Here is a 23,649-nt window from a genome sequence, read left to right on the forward strand (position 1 = left end):
TAAAAATAGAAAAAATGGAAAGCCCAGTGATGGCGCTGTCACAGAGACTGGCCGGCCCGCGTGTGAGCGCCGACGGGGCTCCCCCAGAACCTGAGAAGGCAGGACGTGACCTAAACGCTGCAGAGAAAGTACTAGTACGTGGCCGGTCACCTGACTGACACTACATAATGACATCAAATAGGTGTTTGGGGTCTTTTTCCCATTATTTGGATTTCCATGAACTTCCGGGCAGCCATCCTCCTAGTTTTCAAACTGTCTAATTTCTGATCATCCTTTTAAACCGTGTCATTTGCTCTTCGGAAATGGAAATGATGTAAGTTATAAATAAAGCCCATTTCTTCTAGCTAGTGCCAGGTTAGAAAGATGGTACTAGCAGAGGCCTGTAACCAAGGGTAACCACAATTATTTTTAGCATCGTAGAGGCTGGGGATGGAGAGATGGACATTCCCCTCTTAGTTCAGATGCCACCCCTTTGGGACTTCTTCCTGACCCCAGGCCTGAGCCAGGATGCTCCTATGGGACGAGCGCCCCTCTATCAGTTCACATTCTTCCCGAGCCTTAACCAGGGGCGTCATGACTGTAATAAAACTTGAACACGTTAAGTACCATGGTATGGAATTTACTTTTAGCACCAGCTACGTGACCTTGAGAGTTTTTCTTTGTTTCAATGTTCTCATTTGAAAATGGAAGAGTACCTACAACTCTCCTTGCTTGTAAAAAAGAGAATATAACAGTACTCACTTCAGAGTAATTATAGACATTAAAACACTCTTATGAATCAGCATTCATATTGCTGCTCTTTCAAGTCCTAACACATTAGCTGTCCTCTTATCTGTGCCTGTTTTTTTCTTTATTGGCCAGATAGATAAGCCATTATGAAGTGTTGGGAGCAAAAAAAAAAAAAAAAAAAAAAAAACAAAGACAAAAAACACAAGCTTTGCAATCAAACAGCAGTGCAGTAGCATACAGACTCTGGGCTCTACTATTTACTATATTTGATTAAGTAAAAAATATATATATTTTTCACATTTTAATATGACTGAAATTAGAACGTCTTATAATTAATGGCATCTTACATTCAATTGGATATTATCTCTGATCTTGAGCAAGTTATTTAACCTCTGTAAAACTAGTGATAGTACCCTTCTCTGCTAGAGTTGCAGTAAAGCACAAATAACATAATCGTGCAAATAACATCATCACTCAAACCCCTAACACACAATAGGCAGCATTGATACAGTATTGCATTTCGCACCCTTTTGTATCCAGTGTCTTATGTATAGGGGGTGCTTAGGAGGTGAATAAATATTTCTATGTATTTAATGGAGCAACTCATTATCCATGGAAATTTAAAAATAGTGCCTGGACCCATTTTAAGCTAACGCGCATGGATGTCCCTACTGGAGCAGCCTACAGAAAAGATCAGCAGCTTTAAGCACAGGAACCCTCTGGGGGAGCAATGCGTGGACACTCAGAGCCCTTTGCACAACGACTGCAGCTGCTTGAAACAGCCCACCCAGGGCCTTGGATGACTGTCCACATGGGGCCATTTAAAAAGTCTAACACCCGGCTGAGCCTGCGCTCAGGTTCAAAATTTGTATAGTGGGGCCAGAGAGGGTGCTTTTTACAAAGCCAGTTGTAACTGCTGGCATGTAATCAACACCCAGTGTTGAGTACTTCATCATACTCCACTAAACCCTTCACAATGACCCTATGAAATATAACCGCCCTCACATCAGCATTCCTGTTTTCTGACACCCAGCATTTAAGCCGGACCTTGGTAAGTGGCAGAAGTCTGCCTGGTTCCAAAGCCTGTGTCCTCCACCACTGGGTCCTTTCTCAGGGAGGTTATGCAACACCAGCCAGAGAAGCAAGCGTAGCTTTCCCACACTGCAAGGTCTTACCTTCCAAACAGCCAAACAGCATCTTCCGCACGAGTGTGTCAGATCCTCCCAGTCCAGGTGGATGGAGGCAAAAGGGGGTAGGTGGAGAGGGCGGTTCTGTGTGGACTGAGTTTCAAGTAGGTTTCCAAGCCTAGTAGGTTCTGCGCCCTCAAAGTCTGAGCAGCCCTTTCACAGCAACGTCTTTGACCTTTTTCTATTTCTCTTGTTCTTGATTTATTTCCCGTGGCACCAGGCACCACTCTGTAAATTACTTCTGGTCCTTTTCTTGAAAGCTTTCCTCCATCTTTTTCTTTTCTCTTTTTTTAAAAAAAAATTCTGGTTCTTCAAAAGTTTCTCTCCTAATAAGAGTTATTTCTCTTTACACAGTACTGAACTCTTTATATATCCTTGGAAGACATGAGTCACGATGAAAAATCATTATTTGAAAAGTCTTCATCTGAACACTCCAGAACGATGATAAACACACATGTGCATGCATGTCAGAAAGCTGGAGAAGCCAGAGGAAGACGTGCACAATGTCATGATTTCCCTTGCCCCCAGGTAGGATGTCTGCTCCTGGCACTCTTGGATCACCTGAGACCAGGGTCACCCAGAGAGAAGATCACCCAGTTGAAGAGTTCAAGACGACAAAGCGCACCTGTTCAACCGTCTCACCTTCAGCCTTACTCTGCAGCAGAGTCCCTTCGCTACCTAATTTCCTTCTCATCTGAGGAAAACGTGAGAGCTTTTTATTTTATGCCGTCTCCCATTTCTAGACAATACAATAAACCAGCTGGCAGGTTATCTACCTCACATGCAATCACCAATCATCACACCTCTCCAAGAGGTTCAGAGACATGTGTTTTTAACACAGAACCTATCACCATGGCAGCTGGAGTTTTTCATTTTCTGCATAATGACAGTGACCTGTCTCTCTCTCCACTGCACCCGGCATGGAAACAGGTTAGTAACATGTTCTATGACTTGGCATTACGGAGCTGCTGGGGAGCAATGCAGATTGAGGCAAAGGCCACAGGGCTCCATGGGGGGCGGGGGGCCTTCCCGGGAAGTGAAGTCCTTGGGTCAGGACACACACACTCTATCACCTCTGCTGTGTGCCAGGCCCACATCATCGGACTTCCCTACCTCCAGTCCTCGCACTCAAACTACTGAGACGATGGGTCAGCAGAACACACTGCCTCCTTCACTTTCTAGAAAATAGAAAATGAAAGAGAACCATAGATATGACTTCATCTGCAGTTGGGAGAGACATTATGTATGACTTTGGCCTTGTTCACTCATCCTACAAACCATGCCAGACAGTTTGAGACATTTGCTGAATACAACTGGCTTTTGTAAATGCCAGAACACTGATTCATTTCTTTAAAGCATATTAACTTATCCTGTGGCAATGTAATTCCTAAATCATTACCCTTACCCATGGCTGAAATACTGCATCAGGTCATTGGAATTTTGACAGAAGCTATACTTTCCCATATCTGCCCTCCATTCCTAGGGTCCTCTGGGAAGTTCTGGGTTTAATGGTTTGTATGTCCTCTGTGGTGATAACCCATCAACTCTATAAACTCAACATGAGTTAAACATCCCAGAAACAACTGTATTTATGTACACATATAATTAACAGTCTAAACATGCAGCAGTAATTCATGCTTGGGAAAAATTATTCAATTATGGGTCAGCCATTTCACAAATACAGAAAGAAGCTGGCCCCACCAAACCATAATCAGGTGGAAATACTACCCAAGTATCTCAAAAACTTTTGAGAGCCAAGGGATCTGTTTGATTTACCATTAACAAAGGAGCATAACCTCTTCCTTCAGTTTTGCTGAAGGATCCAACTTTCTAACTTTGCAGATAAAGGGACTGACCATACACTGGGATTTGGTGCTACCTATTATTGTTTGTTTCTTTTTTAGAGGGTTAGGTTTTGGGGACAGGACAGTAGACACTGGTGTGCTCCACACAGACCCCATTTTCAGGCCAGCGCACCCATCCCCGGCTGCTCACAGAGAAGGTCTTAGCCAGCTGTAGGACCTGCTTCTCCCAAAGTTATATCTCTAAAGGGGCTGCCAACAATTGGCTGATTCAGGGATACAGAGGCCCAACCCCTTGCCTCACCTACGGACAACCCAGAAAGCCTTCCTAGTTCTAGGGCTCCCCATAAGGGCAGCTTCGCCTCTGCCCAAACTTGCAGCCCCCCTCTCCTCACCCCTGAAATCCGTCAGCACCCAACTCTTGGTCTCAGTGTGCTTCTCATGAACCCAGTCAATGGCTGGCAATTTTTAAATAGGGAAACTTATTCCTTTACTTGTTCGGAGAAAGTGACAGACCCCACAGAGACATGTTCTATCAGAAGTCCTATGAAGGCGAAAATAGTCTTTGAAAAAATACTTGTGATTCAGTTTTAAAATTACAAATTTTTGATAATCACTTTAGATCACTTTCTGAACACCAACCCAGCACAGTCAACCGGGCCGCGCTAGGGGTGTGCACATCACAACATCATGTGGCATCAAAAACTGACACCAAAGCACAGGATGCTAGATCTGGGGTTTTCAACCTTAACCATCAGAGCAGCGATTCTCGACTGGTGAGCCACAATAACTTTTAAAACATGCAGTACCTGACTATTTAGTCAGGGGCACTGACCTCTTTTCCCTTAGATTACCAAATTTAAAAAAAAAAAAAGAAAAAAAGAAAAAGAAAAGAGGTAACAGCCAACACAACAATAGCTGTCTGATGTGAATCAATCAAAATGATACCTCCTTTTTTATCAGACTGGCAAAAATAAACATCCTTGGTGTGCTACAGCATTTTAGTCATTAGTTTATGTTTGGGATGAGATGAAAAGGATTGAAAATAACTTCACTAGAGTATGCCCCTCCCTCTCTCAGACATACATGCTTTATAACCTCAAATCCCAGCAAATCTTCACCCTCACGCTAATGGAAAAGAACAGCTCTACATGGAAGTATGAAAATGAGTCCAGAACACTTTATTCCCAGCATTTCAAACTTTTAATAAGAGGGAACCATTCCTAGAGCTGATAGATTATTGATGACTTTGTGGTATTATTCTCAACACCCCCGGGAAAGCAGATGGCAGACAGGCCTGAGCAGGAATCAAGAGCTACTGCCATCACGTTGCCTGGGAGGCAGCAGCATCTTCCAGAAAATTTCGAGGAACTGCCCAGTAGTCATCCCGGCTCTAGTCCAATACAGGGTCCTTTAGGGATGTTACAGGGGTCAAGTTAGAGATGTCACAGGAGTACAAGTCAAAGGAAAAGCAGGTACTTGTGTACTGTCTGTACTTTATTACCAGAGGTTTAGGTTCAGGATGTTAAAAATGTAGATAATATATTCCATATGAAAAACTCAACTTAAAATCATACTACTGCTTAACATCTTACAGCTTTTTACACATGGTCTCCTTTGGCCCTCTCAGCCCTCCCTGTGAGGACCAGGTTGGTATCAATATCTCAACGGTAAGACCAATTAAGAGACTTACCCAGGATCACACAACTGATCGATGTTGGGATCAGAATGCCAGATTCTTGGGTCAGGGTTCATTCCTATGAAATTCTGCCAATTTGCAATTTCTCTATATATTTCTCCAGGCTTGTGTGCAAAGCCCCAAAACTTTGTCTCCTTCCTTCTCCTTTTCTGGTCCCCACCTTCATGCTGCAGATCTTTCATAGGAACAAGGACTATCAATGGCAAGTGGTCCTAAAAAGGGGCCACAAATCACCATCAATGATCTCTCTCTCTCTCTACCCCTCTCTCTCACTCACTCATTCAAAACAATCCACACTCTGTTGATACAGACCACAACTTCTGAAATACAATGACAAGAAGCTAAGGGGATCAAGTTATACAACCACCCACATTCAATGTCTGTGACTAACCTGGTTCATGTTAGTCACATACACAAGAAGGGGGTTGGAGAAAAAGCTTTGAACAGCTCACCGATTTCTTAGACACGGTCACAGTTCTAAGGAAACAGCCTTTCCACCCTGGCGGGTAGGCTTTGCTCCTGTTATTTGCAGCACTTGCTGGGTTTCACTCCAGCCCAGCTGGCATTCTGTTTCTGCAGTGCGTAAATGCTTGGACTGAAGAAGTCAGACAGGGGTTTTCATGGCTTAAGAAACAGAAGCAAGCAGCTCCCTGCCTCAGGTGGATGTATTACAGCTTGTGGGAGTGCTAATGAGAGCTAATTACTCAATTTACTCCATTAGCCAACCAGCCAGCAACAAGAAATGCCTGGTAAAACTTGCTGGGTTCTCAGACTTTGTTTCAAAGGGCTGTTGCCAAAATGATCTGGCTCAAGTGATTAGCACAGGGCTGCTCAACTGGGTTGTTATCTCAGGATCACAAAGCATAGTCTTTAGTCCTTTGTATCCCGTAAATCAATAGTCAAGTCAGCACCAATATTATCCTTCCAAACTCTTCACCATTATCACTACTACCGCCTCTGCCCCCAAATGTCCACTCTGGCTGCAAATTAAAAAGTTAAATGATAGGCCTGAAATTTCAGGAAAATAAAGTGTCCACTGACCATGAAAATCGGGTGTGGCATTTTACAATGCCCTACACGCAGTTTGCGACAGTCACAAGATTTGGCCAACAGTTCACTCACTTTGATCCTTGAACTCTGGACATAGGAGGGAACTTAGAAACCATGTCCATTTCATTTGATCACTGAACCTTAACTGTATCCATGTTTTATGCAAAGCATACAAACATATGGCATGCATTATTTAATAATGCAGCTAATTCATGAATTTATATAAATTATATTTTAAAAGGCTCTGTCATCCTTATCTTCCTATTCCAACCAATAGGATGGAGGGGTGGGAAAACCATAGGGCAACAGATCTTAATATCCCACAACAGGAACTAGAAGGCTAGTTATTAACCCAGTGAAGACCCATCCATGTTAACCTTCCTCATAGTCCAATATACTAAGATGATGTATTATTGAAAATGCAACCCTGGCTTCAGGGACAAAAACATAAGGTCCAAGACATATTTTAAAGATTCCCAAAGGGTGTTATCTTTAACTCCATAGAAATTAGACTGCACTGGATTATAATTCTAAGAAAAAAACACATATGATTACTTGGCTCAATTTATTAAAATGGAAAAGCCCGAGTAAACATAGAGTTCTTTTTATGTGGTTAATAAGATTTGGCATAAAACCAATCAAATCTAACCCAATTTATATGCGGTATAAAATATGAAGATTTAACCCTGGCTGAGTGGCTCAATTTGTTGGAGCATCGTCCCATACATCAAAAGGCTGCAGGTTCAGTCCCCAATCAGAGCACATACTAGGTTGTGGGTGTAATCTCTGGTGAGGATTAAAATATATATATATACACATATATATATATATAGTATATGTATACATAGAAATTTATATATATATGAAGATTTACTCAACAACTTTTCTCCTGAGTTATTTAACAACGTTGTCTTTTTTCATGATTTTCTACAACCTTGTTTTTTCTTTTAAAGACTGCTTAGTTACCTGAGTTTTTATTATTCATGGCCAAGTATAAACTCCACGAATGATGCCAAAAATCTCAACTACATGTAAAGGAATGGCTGAGTTATTGCCCTTCCAAAGAGCCGTCTCTGGTTTTTACATAACACCCAGACAATACATGTTTTATTTTGGCTGTGAGAACAGTCCTAAACTGGGGATTCATCACAAAGTTCTCCAAGCAGATGGATTGCAGAAAATCAGGTGATATCCTTAACAGGAAAGAAAGACTACCTGACAGGAAAATAAGTAAGTCAGATTTTGTTTTTAAATGCTTCTTGCACTTAAGAATCCATAATATTTACTAAAAGCTCACAAGATTGGGCAGGTTTACCAGTTATCCTAAAAAATTTTAAAGAAAAAAGAACAGCAGCATTTTCAGCTATGAGGCTAGGAAACAGTCATTACTGAGTTCCCATAATGAAAGAGCCAGGCACTGTGTTAGGCAGCTTGAATGTGTTATTTTAATTTAATCTTTCTGGTATCCCTATAAGGTATACATCGTTCCCATCTCACTAGTGAGAAAACCGAGGCTCAGGCTGGGTCAGTATCATAATAAAGTCGCAATGTTTAGACATGGCTATGCTGGGATTCCAGCCTGACTCCAAAACATCAAACAGTTACTGTTACCCTCTGGCCCAATAGCACCACCAAGAAATTACAAGGATAGAGTTGTTTCTTAAGTAGAGAGGATCAGTGCTGGAGTCAGAAGCTCTAGATTTTAATTGTGCTTCTATTGAGTGGTAGTCTCCTCCAAATTAATGGAGATTAAAACGGTGTTTAACCTCATAAGGTTGAAGTGAGAAACACTTAAAAAGGCCCCAGTGACCAACCAGGCTGTGCAAAACAAACACACACTAGTTGTTATTGTTATCTCCCTATTCTTGGCTAAAGCAGCAGGAGAACTGCAGCCGGGCGGTGGGTTCCTGTGATCCCACCCTCCGGGCAGGGAGCTGCCCGCAGGAGGCTGAGCAGGACAGAGCCCAGAGCCTGGAAGAACAAAATGCTGGGAGTAAGGAGTGGAGGGGACTTTGCCATAGTCTCTGCTCAGTCTACCGTATCAGGCACTAAACAGATTTTTTTTTAAAAAAGTGTTGTGGGTCAACTCTGTGCCAGGCATAATCCCAGTCTGTCCCAGCTGTTGGTCCCCGACACTCTGCCCCTTTGGGATACTGTGGAAGCCCCCTGCCTTCAGGAAGCTCACTTGCACCCTCAGTGAAAGTAAATTCAAAGCATGTTAATTAAAGGAGCCAGGCCCACATGAATTTTCTTTACTCCCTCTCCCTGTCCCCCCTCCCTCTCTCCGTCTCCCCCTCTTCCTCCTTCCACCGCCCCCCTTCTCTCTCTCCCCGCCCCACCCCCGTGCACGCGCGGTTTTCCATGGTATACAGTGGGTGACCATATTACAACAGAATAAGCACTTGAAGCCCATTTATCCTCATTAGGAAACTCTTTAGTGGTCATTCTGGGATAGAATTTTAAACACTGATGACACAGTATAGCGACTTCCAGCAGCATTTCAGTATAAACAGTCAAAAGCCCCAGGTGGAAAAGATAGTCAATACATTTGACTACATAAAAATTTTAAACTTCTATATGACTAAAAACAAAATTAAAAGGCATAACAAAAAAATAGGAAAAAAAGGTAGGTGAAAATAAGTGCAGTAACTATGAGAGAGGATTAGTTAATAAGTGAAATAAATAAACTAGAACTTATGACAAGAAAATTACTAATACCCCAATAGATAAAATGGGCAAAGTACATGAATAGTTTTTTTAAAACAGGAAATACAGCCAAGAGTCATGTTTGATCTCATTAACAGCAAATAAAAGAAAAAGAAAAGAAAAACAAAATACCTCTGGAAATTATCAGATATTATAAAAATAAAAGTATCACTCTGCTAATGGCAGCAACAGTTTAGTAGAAACTTTCAGCAACTAACAGAAACATTGATCGAGATATCCATACACGGCCACACCCTTTGGTTCCACTTTGGATCATCCACTGTAAAGATAAGAACAACCTGAAATACCGAAAATGCTCACTGCATAAAGTTACTCATCAAGTACTGAAAATACGCTGTATGCTCTGCAATGGGATCGGTTAAAACGCGAAACAAATATCGAGGGACTATTTCACAGTTCTTAGAAATAATATGTAAGATATTATAATAGTGTGGAGAAAGGCAAATAAAACGTGTTAAGTAAAAAAAAGTAGAACACAAAAATCATACACTCAGAATACGTCAAATATGGAAAAACATCTGAATGAAAAAGAATGAAAGGAAACACACACAGCAGTTGTACCTTTGAGTGGTGGGGTTACTGATGACTTCTTGTTTTTGTATTTTTTTTCTCTACGACTCAGATCTTCTATGTGGTACACCTATTAGTTTTATAATTACAAAAAATTTAAATAACAACCTGAACTGAAAATCTACAATAAACAATAGATGGAAATCCAACAGCTCTGCACGCCACGCCCACAAACACCAAAGCACTGTGCAATGCAGGCAGGGAGGTGGCAAAGGAAAGGTGCCTTTGTGTCAAGTCTAGGGCTAGAAAAACATCAGGTGTCATGATGTGAAAACAAAACCTTTTTATGTCCCACTTATCCAAACATATTTTGGAAACTGAAGAACCAAAACATTCTCCATCAGGAGAGGATTTAAACAAGCACATACCAAAATTATCTCCACAGAACAAACTAGTTAAGCAAGCAGGAAGTTTACCAGAAACACCCTAAAAATTAATAATTGTTTTTACAGCCCAGATAAATCCATGCCAGCTATGTTAGTACACAGTGTAACACACACTCTCCAGTGAGTATGTCGCCACCCCTAAACAGGAGAACATGAAATCCTTAGCATAAGGCTTTTCCTTGGCAAGTATCACAAGTGCTGCTGAAATTCAGTCTTTTGGAGTTCAGCCTCTCGAAAGTTCATTTTGCAATCTTCAACGTGGTTTTCTTAGAGTAACAGTTAAGTGGGCCCAACTCATTGCATTCATTAGCTTGTTTCATCTTCACAGCCCTGCAAAGTAGGGCTTCTCAACTTTGGCACAACTGACATTTTAGGCTGGACAGTTCTTTGTCATGGGGGGCTGTCCATGCACTGTAACATGTTTAGCAGCATCCCTGGACCCTACTCACTGAAGGTCAGTCCTCCCTGCATCCCTAGTTGTGACACACACAAAAATATTTCCTCACATGGCCGAATGGCTCCTCCAGGGCAAAACCAACCCTGTTGAAAATCATGCTACAAAGTATGTACCACTACTGGCCCCATTTTACAAATGAGGAAACTCAGACCCGGCGAAAGCCCCACTAACTCCAAAGCTCAAGATCAAAAACTCTATATTGTCAATGTGCACAGTAGGAGGCATATCTTACAGTGTAACTGATACACACCCATCTTTTCTACTTAAGTGTCCTTTGTGCGCCCATGAGCCTCATCCAGGCCTCAATACATACTGGTCAAGTGAACCATTACTCTCATCGCATAAACAGTATTTGAATCCCTGCTGGATAAGAGGGCCTCGCAAGAAAGGCACAGTCATGGCTTTCAACATGTATATTCGTGATCTATTTGAAGAAATAAGACAAAACCAGAGGTAATCAAGAGTTTTGGAGAAAACTCTTAACTAAGTGCAAACAAAGTTCCTTTCACAAAGTACAATGTCGAAAACCAACTACATACCAAACATGTGGCAATAAATAGGCAGGGGCATTGAAAGAATCATAGCATCTCAGAATCACTGGGCGGGAAGGAACCTTAGAACACCACCTGAACTCAGTACCAAGAACTCAGAGAAGACCTCTCTGACTTCTCAGAACAGGGCCACCTTCGTGGGTCTGCGACCTGTGTAGTCACACAGAACCCTACGCTCAGAAAGACTCCACAGTGGGTTTAATGCCCTGCTGTCATCGTCTTGAGATTCTTGATAACTGTAACTGTGAACCTGTGTTTGTAAAGGATGTCTAATGGGACAATGGAGCAAGAGTGTGAGCAGAGGCGGTCCCACTCAACGTGTGCGGCCACACCATCCCTTGCCGCCCGTCTCCTACACAGTGTTGGCATTGCTCCGTGAGCACAGAATTTCTGTGGATTCGTGATGCATAGGAGTTCGGCAACATTAGCTGAAAGTGTGTTACAAAAACTGAGTAAGCAGTTCCAAGAGGCCATGCTTTTCCCATTAGAACCCATGTCTCTCTAAGAAACACAAATAACCGAGGATTCCTATCATACCCTCTCTTACCTCTGTTACCTCCCCTGTATTAACCATCCACTTATGCCGAAAATGGTGGCATAGAAGGAAACAGCAAGTAGAGAAACCCATAGCTCTTTTTCCTTTTAGTCCTTCCTTCCGCCAGTCCTTCCTTCTGTAAATTAAAGACTGATAAAATGCACAAATCAAGAAGTGAAATAAAAGTCGTGGGTGAGTTTTGTGCAGTGTTTCTCCTGTTCGGTAAGAACAATATACACAGACATATGCAAATTACAAAGTAAGAATTGTGTGGTTTCAATAATTCTGCATGCACATTTAAAGCTCTTATATATGCATTTCAAACTGGCCCTGTACAGTATAAAGATGAACAGTAAAATTCATGCTAATAATTTTAATTTTTCTTCACTTACAATGGCATTAGATAGCAAATAAACTCATGATGAGTCAAGAGGGAAGCTGTAGACAAAAACGGAAAAGCTTTTTATATTAGTACTTTAACGGCACTTTTTTCCTGCTTCTTAAACAAGGGGCCACACATTTTCATTTTACACTGGGCTCCACGCTTACACCGCTGGCCCCACGGAGAATCACTGAACTCAAGAACATGATGGCTATCTAAATACTCTACACACAGTTAAGTTTTTCCTGATGTCTTTCAAAGCAACCCCCAAGAGACCCATTTATGGGTTGATGGGAACGGCACTGATTTTTAGTACCATGCTATTAATCACCGAAGTGCTTCAGTTCTTTTCTCCCATCCCCCAAATGTCATTTCAGCAGCAAATCTGCTGAAACATCACAACCCAATGTCTTTCCAACTCGAGATCTCTCTTGAAATAACCAGTGAAACTGAAGACCAAAGAAAACCTTACGAGGGGCAGGATTTAATGCAGAGGGCTCTCTGCTGACAACTCTCTTCCTTAAAGTGTTCCTGGTGCTTCGACGGTTCGGTTTTCACCAGACCCAGGGTGTGGTTCCAGAACCAGGCGGCTTCTCACCCCTCAGGATTGCTCAGGTTTTCCCCGAGCAGTTGCTCTGCAAACCATTAAGTCTGGTTGTCTAAAAATTCCTCCTTTAAATACAGTCAAGTTTTCCTTTGTCTCATTTCATTCTCCTCCTCTTTTTTGTACCACCACTTTCCACTTCAATTAATTTCCCGCCTGGAGACACATCCTGGCAAACGTGTCAGTTTGTGTCGTGTAGATGAGACGCTTCTGTCATTCTTTCACATTTTTCCTCGTACCAAGGACCCCGAGAGCCTGCCTCTCGGGAGCCTGAGTTACTTGTCTATAAATGTTGTCTCACTGCCTCCCGCTAGACTGAAAACATGCAGACTGCCTGAGGTGAAATCACTCAATTACCTCCTCCGATCACATTTTTTCCCCCTATTTTCCCCTGTCCTTTCTTCCCAGACATCTGAAGAAGGTTCTTGTGGATTTCAAGGCTAATCTGCCACTCTCCACCTGATTTTGAATCGATCCCTGTCCTTCTCGTCCAGACTCTGTATCCACCCCCCCTTCTCCTTTGCGTCTTTCACATCACCCTCTCCACCTGCACCGTCCTTGACACCAGGCTATCCCAGCACGTCTCTCCCTGTTCAGCTCCTTGAAAGGCTGGGCTAACAGGGCCACCTGCAATTCGTCACCTCCCATGTATTTCTCCCATCTTTGCACTCTGGATTTCATCCCTCCTGTGCTAGTGAAACTGCTCTCCAAGTTCCCGAATGACCGGGCGGCTGGGCAGGGGCCGTTTCTCAGAGTAGACCTTGTAATGAGTCAGCAGCACTGGGTGGCACAGACCACCCTCTTCAGTCGGGTGCGCTTCTTCCCTTTGCCACCATCATCCTCTGCTTCTCTCGCATTCCTGCTCCACCTCCTCTAGTAACTTCTCTTTGGGCTGACCTTGTCTAAATGTCAGGAGTTCCCTGTAGGCCATGCTAAGTCCCCACTCAACGTCATCAACGGGTTCTTGGAAACTGCCACTTTAGGCATGCGACATAGAAGGCAACCAGTTTTACCATAGGCTAATTGATACGTTAAGAGTTAAGCTCCTGTGGCTTATTTCTGGTCCCAAAAATATCACTCAACTCAATAAAAGTGCAAAACACTTCTAAAATTAAATGCTGAAATAAGCGCGAGCTATACAAACATTTTTAAAAGATGAATAAAAATTAAGATGATGATTTTCCAACCGCCTTACTCCAGTGCAGGGCCGCAGGGGGCCAGGGCCCACCCCAGCAGCTCAGGGCACCAGGCAGGCGCCCACCCTGGGCGGGACGCCCTCCCATCGCAGGCTGCACTCACACCCACACCCACCCAGACCAGGAAATCCTTGGGAAGTGGGAGGAAGCCGGAAAACTGGAGAAAACCCACACAGGCATGGGAAGACCGTGCAAACTCCATTCAACAGTGGCTCCAGCCAGGAATCAAATTTTTTTTCTTCATCAAAGTTATAACGAAATGACATTATTGGAGGATCTGCTATACTTCCTCCTCTTTTTATTCTACGTCCTCTTCTTCGGCAAGTTCATTCTCCTCTCATTATTTATGTAATAGCTCTTCAAAAATGATCCATCAATCTAAGGTTCTCCTTGAACTCCAAACCTAAATTTCTAAATTCTTGCTTAACATCTTCATGAGGATAAGGTCCACTAGCAATTCTTAATAGCTTTTAACATGCCAAGTACAAAACTAAGCCAGAGGCAGTAATATAAACAGGTTAAGGACACTGACCCTAAAGACTGTATCTGCATTGAATCCCGAGCCCAACACGCACAATGTGCGACCTGGGAGATTCAATTAGCCTGTCTGTGCCTCAGATTCCTCCACTGTAACATAGATATAATAACAGTATCTTTGCTTATAGCCGAGGTAGAAATTAAATCTAAATTAAAATCAGGTGCTTAGAACAGTGCTTGGTACATACCAAATTCTATGCACACATTAGCTATTATCACTGTGGTTATTCGCCTAAAAACCTAATAAAACAGGTACTATTATTTTACCTATTTGCACACTGAGAAAACAAAGGTAGATTATTGTGGGTCGTGACAGAATCTCAAGTTCCAGGCATTCAAATCTTAATTTGTCATATTCCCCATTAAAATTCAACTTTTGCTTATATGCCTTTCTTGGTTAAGGATGTCCTCTCTCCCCCCACTCCCCTTGCCACATGCACCCCAACTAACACCCAGCATACTGTATCCACAGTCGTCTTTATAAAACAACAGTTCCCTTATCCCTCCCCACCTTACACCAAAAAGAGATCTTATCTTAAAGCATAATCTTGTCACTCTCTTTAACACCCTCTAAGATCTGGCTCCAGTATATCTTATCTCTCTTAATGATATTGATCTTTTTATCTTATCTTCCTCTAAAACAATATTGATCTTTCACTTATCTATGTCTAAAAGCTTCCTCTAAATCTTACTAGATTCTATACTCAGCTCTAAACTCAAGTGTGCTCATCTCCTCCCCAAGGTTTCCTCAAAATCTCCTACTCATCCTTCAAGGCCCATGCAAAGCCCACTTCCTCCAGTGGAACCTTATCCTTTGCTCAAATGACAAATCTAGTTCATAGAGTGATCTTCCCCACCTATCTCCCAAAGGCCAAAACAACTGACTTTTAAACTTTGATATTTTCTACATTTTAAGAGTAATGCATGAAGTGTTATCAAACAGACATTAGTATGCTGTTAAAAAAAAAACAAAACAAAAAAAAACCCTTTCGTCTTCCCTGCCATCCTAATCCCATCCCCCACAAATTACCCCATTTAGGAATTTTTCATGCATTGACAAATATGTTACATATGTTACATATATAACAAATATGTTATATATGTGTGTTTGCTTGTTTTCCTTAAAATATATATCACAAACATCTGTATAAGTCAGTATATTTTTTTTCAACTTTTTAACAGCTAAATAGTATTTTAAATCTGTTTTTTATTACAATTATGTATAAGGAGGGTCATCTCCTTCTCCTCCCCACCCCCGAACAATCTCCTGCATATGAATGTTCTTAAGGGTAAAAAGCATCTTTTATTTGTCCTTACATATCCAAGAGAACCTCATAGCAAGGCCAAGAATTGCCTAACAAGTGTTTAATGAAATAATAACAATTTCTGTCATCGATCCAGGGCTCATTCTGTGCCAGAAAACAGCTGTTAGTGTTCACATATTACCATACTTATTCCTCATAACCGCCCAATTATTCCCATCTCACAGAAGACAAAATCACACAGCTAGTAAGGACAACGGATTCCAATCGACGTGTGTCTGACTCTGGAGCCCACTCCCTTCATTCCTATGCTATGCTAATCCATTTTTCCTAAGGACATCCTTGGCTTTTTCAACCAAAGTTAGTGAACAGAAGAGCTCCAGGTATTCTGGTTTAGGCAAGCAGGACTGAGGATAAGAGGCGGGTGCTAAAATAAGTGGCAAGGAGATGGAGGCAAGCAGTTGCAGCTTTAAAGCTAATCCACCACTCAGCCATTCCGCCTGTTTACTGAGAAGCTATCTAAAGTTGAATTACTTGCCTCCCCGTCTTCAGGCTCCCCACACTCTCTCCTTCAGTCATAACTGCCACCATTTGTTGAAAATCCATGTGCCAAATGTGCCATTATTATTTTTACTAATAATTTCTAATTATTTCTGATACAAACAAAAAATCTATAAGTATCAGTACCACTGCTTCACAGATGGGAAAACTGAGACCCAGAGAAGTTAAATTACTTGCCAAAATTAGACTGTAATAAATAGCAAAGCCAGGATTCAAGCACAGAGTCTGCAGGGTGAAGTCCAACCTCCCCCCCCCCGCCCCTTTTTTTTCTCATATAGAATGATGCCATTTAATTCTTAGAGAAAAGATGAACTATGACTTTTTCAAAATTTAAACTCAGTTAAGAGCATATGTGGCTGCAAGTAACAAATTTAACTTCTGTGGTTTAACTGAGTTTTCTTTTTCTCACAGGAAGCCAAGGGATGGGCCAGAGAGGGTCTGGTACAGCAGTTCCAGAATGCCATCCATTTCCCAGCCTGCTTACCCCTTGAGTCTTTTGTCTTTGGTCATAAGATGGCTTCTCCCCTTAGAAAACAGCATCCAAGTTGCAGGGAGGAAGAAGAACAAAGAGCAAAAGGTCTATCTAACAAGGGGGCACTTAAGAGTCCATCCCCTAATAAGAGCTTTATAAAGGAGCCCCACCCAGCTACTTACATACCATTGGCCAGGACTATGCTTTTTTTTTTTTTTTTAAACTGGCCATGGTGGCGAATTGAACAAGAGGGGTTCAGCTGTCGGGAAGAAGTGGGTGGAATGGCAATAGGTTGGGCATCTACCGGTGTCTGCCCCACAGGGCAATGTAGAGCACAAGTCATCCTAAGAAGAATCAAGGTACCCTGAGAATAGGAAAGCAATAAAAGAACCTTAAATCTGCGTTTAAAAGCCCTCCAGGTTGTGCAAAGTCACATGCCAATGGGAGCAGAGGCCAGAAGAATGTGAAAGTTTTACAAAAGCATCCAAGCAGCTGATCCTAAGGAAAAACACTGAGTCCCAGGTGACTTCGCACAAATCATCCTGGCAGACTCACAGGTTCAACCAAAGTGTTTCCTCTGAGTTGTCACGTTTTCCCTTCCTCCCATGGCTCACTTTGCATGGTAAATTTCGATGAGAACCTACAAGCTCATTCAACTCTTCTAGCATTCGTAAGAAAAAGTAGAGCATGTTCAAATTCTGATTCAAACAAAACAAAATTCTCTTACTATGCACTGTCATGAGAAGCTATATCTTTAGGAAAAGATAACAAATGCAGGGATGTTATTTATGCAACTGTATTCACACTACTAAGTTATATTAAGAAAGTAGGTCATAGAGTTTCAGCCTTGTTTTCATTTTCTCCCAAATAAAAATAAATTCAGTAAACTTTCCTCATAAAAACCTCATACAACTCTGTGGTGGCAAGGTGACATTTGTGTGAAATATTACAGATGGTGAGAAGGATGACAAAAAGACCTCTGTGAGCTAGATCTAGGCACAGAAATACGAGATAACATAGGCATATTTAGTGATATGGTACAGTATCAGGTTGGCCAAGAAGTCCATTTAGTTTTTTCCATAAAATAAAAAGACACATTTTTCATTTTCACCAATAACTTTCTTGATTTGGATAGTCTGAGTATGTTGCTATCTCCTGCTCTTGGCTTCTAGTGGGTAGAAGCCAGGGGTGCTGCTCAACATCTTCCAAAGCATAAGACAGCCCCACAGCAAAGTACTACTTGGCCAAAGTGTCAACAGTACCAGAAACTTCGCAAACCACTTTTGACACATTCCATCCGTCACAGCACCTTCTCCATAAACTGCACAAATCTTTTTTTTGCATTTCAGTTGCATTTTTACCTTTCTTGAAATAATAAAGCATAATACGCAGAAAATGCTGCATATTTTCTCCCATCTTCAACATTAAAATGGCTACACAAAAATTCACCAGTTTTAATAAGTTTTTTTCAATGCATGCTGACATGACAGCTGTTCACAATTCAGCCTAACAAAACTGTTTCGAATGAACAGAAAGACAACTACTAGAATCATCGTACAGAAAAAAACAAACGAAATTTTTGGCCAACCCAGTATGACATCACAGCATGGGAAGAGTTAATACGCTTCCCAATGGGCCTACCTATGTCTTGCTCACCTAAAGAATTTGGTCACTTATTTATACTGGACTGGCTACTGAAAACAGCATCCTCAGTCTCTCCTTCACCAGGTAAAATTAAGTTTTCCCTTGTTAACAAAGACACACACCAGGAATCAGCACACCTGCTCCCTTGAACAGGCATCTGTTATTATGTCAAATGTTTGTATTCCCTAAGCTGGAAGAGAAAACACTTAGCCTTATTGTGGAATTCACAGGGAGTCCATAAAACCTACAACAGGCCCAAGCATTAGAGTACTTGATTCTTCCTCCATGATACATATTTGAGACATGAGCCTTTGCCAGAATGGCTGTCATTCAGTGCAATTAGAGTTTGTACAATCCTTCAAGTCATGGACGTTTTTAGGTGCACCACTATACAGAACCCACTAAATGATCTTTCTATTCTGAACTCATTCCTCTTGCCAACAAAAACAAGGATGTGTGTGTGGGCCAGTCAAAATGTGAGTCACACCAAGTTCCTGGGACACATATGACCAAAGTTCAGTCACAAACTGTGACAACACACCCACGTGAACCACTGACTCCAAGCCCACATTTCAGAAATAGAAGCTCTTCAAAGGGTACAGACTGGTACATGTTTCACTAAGACCCTCCTCTCCCCCCAAAAATGCCTAGCAAATGTGCAAACTTAAAACTCCTAGAAGGGCCCATTTTTTAAATCTAAAATCCAGTTGTTTGGTGTTCTAGATCCTTTAAGTTGGAAAAAAAATACTGAAGTAAAAGAACCTCTCACCACTTGGCTTTTTGAAATATTATCGACAAATGCCAAAGTGGCACCAATAATGACTATATTTAAAACAAAGAGTATAGAAGAAATAAGAGTCTGTATTTCGTAGGGTGGGTTAATTCAGTTCAGTTTTTTTAAGCCATTCGCGCCATTTAATGAAGGATCATTCTTTATGGTGGTGACATATGTGACAAAATTGTAAGCTTTTTGACAAGGGAAAAGGTTCTGACATGCACAGCAATGAATCTGAGAAACAAATGACATAATATACTACAGATGCAAGGAACTGCACAAGCCCAGAGGAGTTTTTGGATAGCGTCAACTCTTGGACAGTTTGATGACTGATTTGAGCATGAAATTCTCAACCTTTAGCAGAAGGTAAATGCTGGCCAAAGAGCAGACACTTTGTTCTCTTTATCCCCAAACAATACCCAGTGTCACTAACCTTAATAGCTTTGAATCTCATACTTAAACTCATCAGTTTAGCCATGGTTAAACTAATCATCATAATCATGGCTCCCTGAAAGATTTCACAATTGGCTGCTCAACTGTGATATATTTTTCCTCTCCATTTCCAAACTAATATGGCTTTCTAGGGAAATCTTTGGGAATTAAAAAGCTATCATTATGCAACATCTCTTGCCTGTGTTTTCACCATAAAGCAAGATTCCTTTAATAAAGAATCAAGACACAGACCCAAAGATGAATGCACATTCATTCATTAAGTCACTCATTCACTCAATTGTTTTGAAAGGTAATTAACATCAGGTCAGAAACATGTAATATCTTTGAAGGGATGGAATGATGAATGAGGTCCTTCAGTGAGCACTTTGAAAAATATGTTATTCGGGATATAGGTACTTATAAAAATGAGAGATAAAAAAATAAAAAAGTTCATTATAATGCAACACATTACCAACATAATCAACTTAAATGAACTACAAAAATGCAAATATTTCATGAATACGAAAGGCAGGTTCTAAAAAGAAGTCAGCTAGTCAGTAACTGGGGAAAAAATGACTTTGTTCTGATTTATCTCCTGCCAGTACTGAGTGACAAAGAGACTACAGACGCAGTGAAAGCACTCTCCCTCACTGAACTTGTTTCCAAAAATTGTCTATCATGCCCTTGAAATTAGGCACTATTGATCTGGAACTACAGTGTGCCCTACATTTCAAGTCCACCTTTGTCCACAAAGGCCATTATCCAATTGTTTTTAAGGAGATACCAGAACTATTGACAGTTGCTGGTCAAAGATAATTTAATCAAAATCCGAACATACCTTTCTCGGTAACAAACATCTTTCAAGTTTTGTCCTTTAAAAGTGCCATGTTTTACTCTACCACATCTGCTTCACAGACAAGGACCAAGAAAGAGGAATACTGGTTAAAAGTATGTAAAATGACTGTTATCACTCAAAAACCTGTTAATGAAATTTAAAGCTCTGGCATATTCAAGTCCTTAGGCCAGGATTAGTTTCTTGGGAAAAAGCATAAATCTGAATTTGGCACATCAGGATAAAATCCTAAAGATACTCTTTACTTGACTGGTTTTTGCAGCTCCATCTCAGGATATTACAAACTCCAGTTTGAACATTGTATCGGCCAGGGCTCCAGTGAGCTCACACCAGCCCACAGGAATTCCTCATCACCTCCTTCTCTTTCCTACTGGGAAATACAGTATGTTTTACGTGCTTCCTATAGAACATAAATAGAAAACGCTTGTCCACCAGTATTTCAGAGCCATTAGGAAATTTCTGTTCTGAATCTAAAATACAAACTAAAAATCAAAATTCTCTGGCCTTTCCAGTAAAGCACACCTTTCCTTTGCAAAAATCCTGCTTTTTCTATCCTGTGCTAATTAATTTTTTTCAGAAACTGAGAACAATATAGACCCAGGTGGTTTTATAAACAATGGCAAACAAAACATTTATTTCTAGCTCTGAAATTTTATTGTCATCTGGCTAGAAAGATAGAGAAACCCATCTATACAGTCCTGCACCTCCACACTTCCTGACTGGGTTTATTACATGTAATGTGGTGACTTCTTTCCTCATCTCCTGGAAATGCCCCTTCGCTCAGGCACTGGGGATGCAGCTTTTGACTCACAATGAAGTCCACGCCTGTTTCCTCCCAGACCTGGCAACAGAGGGATCCTCACTGTGAGGAACAGTAGTGAATGAAAAGGGAAACCTGACTCAGGAGCCTCAGCCCATCTATTTTTTTTCCTTCTATTAAAAAAAAAAAAAAAAAAAGGCCTCAGGCACTAATAATTGAGAGTTCTGAATCAGTTTGTAGTTAATTTTTTTCCCCAGAAAAATCAATCACACCCAGTGAGTGACCGGGGCACACGAATCTCCAAGCAGAAAAAAGAAAGGTTTGAAACAGGAAATAAACAAAAATAAAAATTTTATACTTCCAGTTCTCAAAATATCTTTTCCTCCGGGCAGGCAATTGCTTTCCTTAGTTACCAAAGTTGGACACTAAATGAAATCCTCATTCTATTGCTCTCTGCACTTCATATTGAAAGGAAGGATTTGTTTTGGTCCCACATGCTGAAAAAATGCATGTTCCTATAATTAAGAGTTTGTATGCCACGCCTTCTGCCATATTTCCCTGGTAAAACTCCCTTCTCTAAAAATGATCCCGGAGAACACAACTACCAGTCCTCATCCTTTTCTCAGCCACAGAACACAAATCTGAAGATTCTCAGCAACCTTCCTATTCCCTTCAGATCACAAAGTTGGCAACGAAAGGGATTATCGGTCAAAACCCTTTCGGTGAGTCTAAGAGTTGGAGTTTTAGAACAGTGGCCTCAAGAGACTATTTCCCGCTCCCCCCACCCCCGCAAGCTCCCAATGAATACACCCCAAGTGAATTTCTTACATCCTAACTGGACTACATAAAAAGATTTTTTATGTTGCTGTATAAGAATAATAATTATATACTTTCATTTAAATCACTATGTAAGAAGCCACATGGGAACTGAAAAAATAAAATTCTGTTCTCTCTCAAAGAGCACCATTTTTTAGTCAATACTTCATAAACTTTTTATGACATTTTTCAATAACACCCTCCACCCATTCACCTCCACCCCCTCACTTCTCTGATTGGGGTTCTCAAGTATTAGTGGCTACCAGGGTGTATATGGGGGGGGGTCTAAGGACACAGACAAGACATTAACATGATCGATCCTGGAGGTATTTTCACACAGAGGCTACTTGGGAGCCCCAGGAGTTAAACCCTATCACCACCACCCCCCAAAAGCGCTCGTTCCCATTGGAAAACAGGAGTAGGAAAAGGAAATCGACTCGGGGAGGAGGAGGCGCAGCTGCTACACCCAGCAGCAACCACACAACGGTGCCACTCCTCTCGGGTCTGAGAGGAGTCAAATGCCCTTACCTGGGGGGTGGAAGCGGCCGGCACTAGTTCCAAAAGTTCTGGTTCGCTTTCCCTCGCAGTTCAAAGCGCCAGCACGCTGGCCCCGCCGCAGGCTAGCAAACCTGAATCCAGTCCCGTCCCGCTCCCGCCGTCCCCACCCTCCGGGCCCTACACCAAGTCAGGAATCCGGGCAGACACCGAGCTGGGAGCTGACATCACTCCCCGTTCCAGGTACCTCCCCCTCCCACTGCCGCTCTCTCTCCTCCCCCCCTGCGGGAATTAGCCAAAGAGCGTTCGCAAGGGGGAGGGGCCGGCGGCGCCCCGGCTCCCGCTGATTGGGCCCGGGGACCGTCACTCAGAGGAGTCAACTAATTTTATACATTCCTCGCTGAGCCAGACTAGGGCTGGAAGTGGGTGTTGATGGAAAAAAAATGCTGCCTTTCCTGCTATCTCTAAGGAAAGGAGATGTACGGGGAAGAACCTTGCGGGTCGTGTTTTAAACTTTTCTTGGCGTATTTCCTACATCCCAGAACAGAAATGAAACTAACCCACCCAAACCCCCTTTTTAAGGAAAAACAATTGCCTCTATGTCACGGGCAAGTACGAGTCCGGCGGTGCGTGGAGCAGAAAATGGCTAGCTTTAAGTCAGGCAAATAAAGGAAAACGCCAGCTCACTCTGCTACCCTTTTATTTTGGGACTCCTGGCTGTTCCCGTAAATGGGAAATTTAGAACTTCAAAGACACTTCGGAAAAATTTGGAAAGCAAATGCTAGAAAAGGCGATCCAGCTCTGAATTGTTAACTTGTAGCGTTATCCGACCATGTGGCTGCTTTTGCTGTTAGCGATGAAAATTAATCACACCACGCGAGCTTCCAGGCAAATAAAATTGAACCTCTGAAATAAGAAAAATTACTATTTACCTTTTTCAGAACCTTTAAAGCTGCTGTTTTCATGCACAACTGAAAAGGAGGGGGACTCACAATTGAGCTGAACAAGCCACATGAGAATAATTACTGTTGAATGGAACCAATTGCAGAGACTGAGCTATCAATTAAGAATTAACTAACAATTTACCCTCGACAGATATCATGCTGTATAATCTCCTTGGCTAACAGAACAGAAAGATTCTCAGATGGTTTATTCAATTTACCTATC

At 41.7% G+C, this 23,649-nt stretch overlaps 1 protein-coding gene across 4 annotated transcripts in view; it reads right to left on the reverse strand.

Moving 5' to 3' along the window:
• The window catches only part of PPFIBP1 (PPFIA binding protein 1), a 153,657-nt gene extending 130,954 nt beyond the window's left edge, over window positions 1-22,703 (reverse strand). For all 4 annotated transcript variants that reach the window (XM_054591304.1, XM_054591302.1, XM_054591303.1 and 1 more), the window contains exon 1: window positions 22,516-22,703. The gene's annotated coding sequence lies outside the window, so the exon portion shown is untranslated. The remainder of the gene's footprint in view (window positions 1-22,515) is intronic.
• Window positions 22,704-23,649: the final 946 nt, after the last annotated feature.

Source organism: Pteronotus mesoamericanus, unplaced genomic scaffold, assembly GCF_021234165.1.
Source record: "Pteronotus mesoamericanus isolate MK-2021 breed Mesoamerican mustached bat unplaced genomic scaffold, CSHL_Meso_final scaffold_21, whole genome shotgun sequence".
Taxonomy (NCBI): domain Eukaryota; kingdom Metazoa; phylum Chordata; class Mammalia; order Chiroptera; family Mormoopidae; genus Pteronotus; species Pteronotus mesoamericanus.